Consider the following 6,341-nt stretch of genomic DNA (forward strand, 5'->3'; position numbering starts at 1 on the left):
TGAAGTGGTTGAGCCAGAGAAATTGCCATTATTCGCATCTGAGGCTAAATAATTTCCACACGTGCTTAGTTTACATGCATCTTCACAACCTATTATTTGGGAGTGTGTTTCTTTCTTATGAATTGTTTTACTGACACCCTAACTGCGCATTACTGTTTTGCAAACTCTGACTGGTAGATTTATCTTTATGTTTGTGGGTTGTAACTCCCATGAGTAAATATTGAAAAATCTAATCTCTTTAAAAAAGTTAAATGTCATGTTATTTCAGCTTCAGCTGTAAACTTACTAGTTATTTAACCTTAGCAAATCGCTTTTTTGGTTTGTTATCTGTGTAGTTTTTTTTCCAATATGATAGATTGTTCAACTGTCATATTTATGTCACCCGATATTTATTTTTCTCATTGTAAAATGTTTCAAATTTTTGCAAAATAAATAATTCTTTTTATTGTGTGTGAGAACTGCTCAAACAGATGAATGAGAGTCCAGCATTGAGCGTGAGACTCACGCATTTGCCGAAATTCTCACACTCTCATGCTGATGACAGAAGCTCTCACGCTCACATTTAAAAGATATATAAATAAGGTCACCTCTCCACACTCACCAATGAGAGTTTTCTGTCGGTGGGTTTCCCGTAAAGAACGTGTAATTTAATTGGCTTAAGCCCATCGCACACTATTTATTTTAAATATTTTTTTCTATTAGAAGTGTAAACACATAATAGCAACATGGTTTGTTTATCAATTACATTCATACAAAGCTTCTGTTCTTTTTATAGAATTTTTTTAAAAGATAGAACTGAAAGGAAAGATCTATAAACTAATAGAAAGGAAAGGATAAATAGAGAAAAAAAAAGGAGAGAAAGAAAAAACAAAGAAAATGACCAATAATAGTTTTGGAGTTAGGTCCGTAGATTATAAGGCGTAGTTATTCATCCAATCCTGAGCTCGGGTTTCAGTGCAGCTTCTGTGTTGAACCAGTTTACCTCTTTAAAAAATCAATAAATGGAGACCATATTCTAACAAATAATTCTGGTTTGCCAAGTCTAATTTTTCCAAGTGTAAGGTCTCAGACATTTCTGTAATCCACATTTTAATTGTGGGGGTTGTTGGGTTCCACACCGCATGGAGTTTTAACTCCGGCCCGGAGCGGACCGGGTGAGTGGGGGTGTCAGTGCCACCTCTGGAACCGCGGGGATGAATCTCGGGCTAAGGCTCCGCTCCGATGCCCGACCCCCGGGTCACTGACCCTCACCTCCCCCGGACCCCAGCTGGACACAGAGCACCTGGGCCGGCCCGAATTCCGGGGGGAGGGGGGGGGGGGGGGGAGAGAGGGAAATGCTCCCCGGACATCGTCTTGTCTCCGCTCACTCTGGGTGTTGTTGACGCTTCACTGACACACACCCTCACACACAACCTAACACGCACCCTTACACAGACACTGGCATACACAAGGTTTAAAGGGATATGGGCCAAATGCGGATAAATGAGACTAGTTTAGATGGGGGCATCTTGATCTGCATGGAGAAGTTGGGATGAAGGGCCTGTTTCCTTGCTGCAAGACTATGACACCCTGCAGGGTGCAATTGCTCTGGAGAGGATCCACGGGCGATTTATGAACATATTGGCAAAGCTGGAATTTTTTTTTCACTTTTAAGAAAGATTTGATAACTGGGATTGTATTCTCTGCAGCAACGGAGGTGAAGAAAACACTTAGTTGAGGTGAATAATATTATGGGAATAGGTCCTGTTTCGCTTAACAAAGAGTGTAGGAAGGAACTGCAGTTGGTGGTTTAAACTGAAGATAGACACTAAAAGCTGGGCAGTAGAGGCGACAGCGGTCGGCAGGACTTGTCGTGCGACCGTCGTTGAACCTCATGCTTCTGTTCAATCCGCTGGTGGACAGTGGCAGGCTCGAGCACTTTGGGTAGCAGGGCCTGTTGGGCGATCGGCATGGGTGGTCTTGTCATCCTCGACATCAGACGCTGGGCAGGGGAACTCATGGTCGGGTCCCGGGAGATGTTACGTAGGTTAAGTAAGCCCAGGTAGAAATCGCAGTTGGACAGGGGGGACTGCTCTAGCAGGCCCTTAGCACTCCGCACAGCCCGCTCGGCCAGGCCGTTACTCTGTGGATACTCAGGTGGTGTAGTGATGGAAGTTCCACCTGGCAGCTAAAGCCTTGAATTCGGCGCTTGTGAATTTCCGGCCATTGTCGGTCTGCAAGCGGACAGGGGCACCGAAGGTGGCGAAGTGCCTGCGCAGTTTGCTGATGACCATCTCGGAGGTGATGGAAGGAAGTAGGTCCACCTCGAACCAGTTGGAGTACGAGTCAACCAGGACGAGAAACTGCTTGCCCCGCCATTCGAATATGTCGGCAGCCAGCGATGTCCAGGGCATGGCGGGCGCCGGCTGCTGCAAAAGGGGCTGGCGTTGCTGGTGTGGGGCGAGGTTATTGCAGGAGAAACAGGAGGACACTCGGTCCCTGATGTATTTGGCCATACCAGGCCAGTAGAATTGTCCTTGGGCAGGAGAAATAGTGGCATCGACCCCAGGATGACTGCTGTGGGCTGCGTTGTAGTATAGATCATACAGAGAGGCTGGGACCACGACCTTGTGGCCCTTGACGATAACACCATCTTGGATCACCAGCTCATCGCGTACCAGGAAGAACGGCTGGGCACCCGACGGCAAAGTGGTGCGTCTGTCGGGCCACCCGCGCTTGATAACGGCTGCGAGCTGCTGCAAAGCAGGGTCAGCGGCGGTGTGCTCGGTCAGGCACTGCAGCTGCTTGGTCGGGACCAAGTTGACGTTCAGCACCAACAGGTCTTCCTGCTCGTAAGGGTGACGGTCACAGGAGGCTCGTGGGGCACGAGACAGAGTGTCGGCCACATGCATCTCAGTGCCCCTCTTGTATACGATTTGGAAATCAAAACGCTGGAGCTGCAGCATCATGCGCTGCAGCCTGGCGGGGGCAACATGTATGGGTTTGTTAAGAATAGTCACTAATGGCTGGTGGTCGGTTTCGACTGTGAATTTGCTGCCGAAGAGGAAATCTTTGAACTTGGAGCAAGCGAACACCACCGCCAGGAGCTCCTTCTCGATCTGAGCATACCGTTGCTCCATGTCGGTCATGGTTCGCGAGGCATACGAGACCGGTAACAGCGATCCATCGTCGTAGAGCTGCAGGCAAGCAGCACCGAGTCCAAAACAAGAGGCATCACAGGTAACAACAATGGGACGGCGCAGGTCGAAGAATTTAAGTGTCGGGGTGCTGGTCAGCTTAGACTTCAGACATTCGAAAGCCTGCTGGTGTTGTGGAAACCAGGATCAGGCAGTGTCTTTTTTAGTTAGCTGCCTCAGGGACGAGCTCAGCTCACTGAGATTAGGTATGAACTTCCCGAGGTAATTGACCATGCCCAGGAATCGTTGCAGGCCGAGGACGTCGGTTGGGGCGGGCATCTCGGAGATTGCATTTGTCTTTTGCGGGTCGGGGTTCAGTCCATCAGAAGTGAAGATATGCCCGACGTAAGGCACTTCAGAGACGCGAAATCTGCACTTTTTTTTGTTCAGTTTTAAATTGATCTGCCGGGCCCGGTCCAGGACCCGGCGGAGGTTCTTGTCATGTTTGGCGGCATTCTTCCCGTAGACTAGGATGTCATCCACGATGATGGCACACGGCATGCCGGTGAACAGCTGTTCCATGGACCGCTGAAACACCTCGCTGGCAGAGTTAATACCAAATGGCATCCGTAGGAGCTTGAATCTGCCATATGGAGTGGCAAACGTTGTCAGGTCGGAGGAGCGTTTGTCGAGTGGTATTTGCCAGAAGGAACTTTTGGCATCAAAGACAGAGAAAACCGTGGCCTGGCCGACTTGAGCTGCAACATCTTCCACGGTTCTCATGGGGTAGTGTGGTCGCCTGATCGCGAGGTTCAGGTCCTTCGGATTAATGCACACCTGTATCTCGTTCTTGTCCTTTTTCAGGGTGGCAACCATGGTGGAGACCAAGTCGGTGGGCTCGCTAACTGCTTCCAGCACTCCCATTGCGACCATGCTCTTCAGCATCGATTCAACTTTATCCTTCATAGCAAGGGATACTCTGTGTGGTGCACGGACCACAGGCACCACCTTCGGGTCGGTGGCGATCTTGTAAACGAGAGGCAGCTTGCCCAGCTCATTGTCGAACAGGTCCGGGTACTCAGATATCGGATCCAGCAGCACCTGCACTTCATGGACAGTACGGTCGAAGGACACCAGTCCCAGGTCCTGGCATGCCTGGTTGCCTAACAGTTACACAGTCATAGTCGAGAACATAGAACATGAGAGCCCACGATGATTTCTTCAGCACGCAATTAAAAGTGGCCTTCCCCACTGGTTTCAGCACCTCGCCCCCATAAGCATGTAAAGTCGAATGGTCTGCAGTCAGCAGCTCATTATGTCTAATCTTTCTGAACAGGCTTGTTGACATAACATTGACCTTTGCCCCCGTGTCGAGCTTAGCTGAGAAAGAATAATTGTTGACAGTAACGAGGACCGATGGATCAGGGAGTCGAGCAGGTGCGTGTAGGAGTGTGAATACGCTAGCGTCTCCTTGAGATCTAATTGGCTCAGAGTCGTGGGCAGTGTCGAGAGAGGACTGGGAACCAAACTCGTTATCGACTTGTACCAGGTTGTTTAATACTTGTCTAGAAGCTGGCAAGTCTAGAAGCCGTCAAAGCCTCAGCAGAAGAGAGGCTTTGACGGCATCGGGATTGTTGCGATTAACGATATTAATGTAGTGTGTGAAATCCAACTCAAAATTCGACCAGTGCTCCGCTATGTCGGCATCAAAGACCAGGGGCGAGTGTTTACGGCACGAGGATGCCATGGTGGCAAAGGGGTACGGAAAAACTCCGATAAAGCAACACTTTCAAAGAAATAAAACCCGATAAACAGGAGGCGTGCGTTTAACTTGCTGACACCATGTAAAGAAGTTAAGTCTGACACACTTGTAACTTTACTTAATGTTTAATGATCACATAGGTTAGACACATTCCAGCACTGACTGCATACAGTCTATGACCGTGCTGGAACCAAGAGAGAGAGAGAGCAATTTCTCACTCTCAACTCTCACCCAATGTTGGCAGTCCTGGGGTCCAGTCTGATGAAGTGTCCCACACTTTTAATAACATTTAAATAAATGTATTATTAATTTTAGTGGCATGGTATCTTTTGCGTCCGGAATAGGTGCCATGTTTGCCTAGATAACAATTTAATGCCTTCACTAAACCAGCAATGATAGGCTCTGCCAATGCAAGGCCTTATTTTCAAACCTCAACCAGTAACAGTATTATTACGTACCTACATGGTCTTTCCGTTCTAACTTATTTATTAACCTGTTTTTATAATCCATCATAGTGGAAAGTTCGACCATTGTGATTTTCATGCATTTGCAGCCTTGAATGGGAAATGATGCATCAGTTTGGTGCAGATCAATCAAAAGTTGACCCAACAAGCTGACAGGACTGCCAACAGGTTGACAGATTTCACATAGAACACAAGGATTAAGGATCAGTGAAGACATTCAACTAATTTTGTTTTTGTATGAGTACAAAAGTTAATTGGCAGTCAGATGCAAGAAATTACAGATGCCGGAATCTTGAGCAATAGTGCCAGCACAAGGAACCACAGATGCTGGAATCTTGTGTAGAACACAAAATGCTGGAGTAAGACACTATTTTGTAGTATGTGGATAAGCACCGTTTCAGTCTGAGATTTGATAGTTGTGGGGGATAGAAAGCTGTAAAGGAGATGAGGGGTGGGGCAAGGCCTGACAAGTGATAAAGAGTTTAAGAAGGAACTGCAGATGCTGGAAAATCGAAGGTACACAAAAATGCTGGAGAAACTCAGCGGGTGCAGCAGCATCTATGGAGCGAAGGAAATAGGCAACGTTTCGGGCCGAAACCCTTCTTCAGACTGATGGGGGGTGGGGGAGGCGGGGAGAAGAAAGGAAAAAGGAGGAGGAGGAGGCTGAGGGATGGGAGGAGACAGCCCGAGGACTGGGGAAGGGGAGGAGACAGCAAGGGCTAACAAAATTGGGAGAATTCAATGTTCATGCCCACAGGATGCAGACTCACCAAGCGGAATATGTGGTGCTGTTCCTCCAATTTCCAGTGTTGCTCGCTCTGGCCATGGAGGAGACCCAGGACAGAGAGGTTGGATGGGGAATGGGAGGGGGAGTTGAAGTGCTGAGCCACCGGGAGGTCAGCTTGGTTATTGCGGACCGAGCGGAGGTGTTCGGCGAAGCGATCGCCCAGCCTCCGCTTGGTCTCACCGATGTAGATCAGCTGACATCTAGAGCAGTGG

The sequence above is a fragment of the Amblyraja radiata genome, chromosome 6, assembly GCF_010909765.2.
Source record: "Amblyraja radiata isolate CabotCenter1 chromosome 6, sAmbRad1.1.pri, whole genome shotgun sequence".
In the NCBI taxonomy this organism is placed as follows: Eukaryota; Metazoa; Chordata; class Chondrichthyes; order Rajiformes; family Rajidae; genus Amblyraja; species Amblyraja radiata.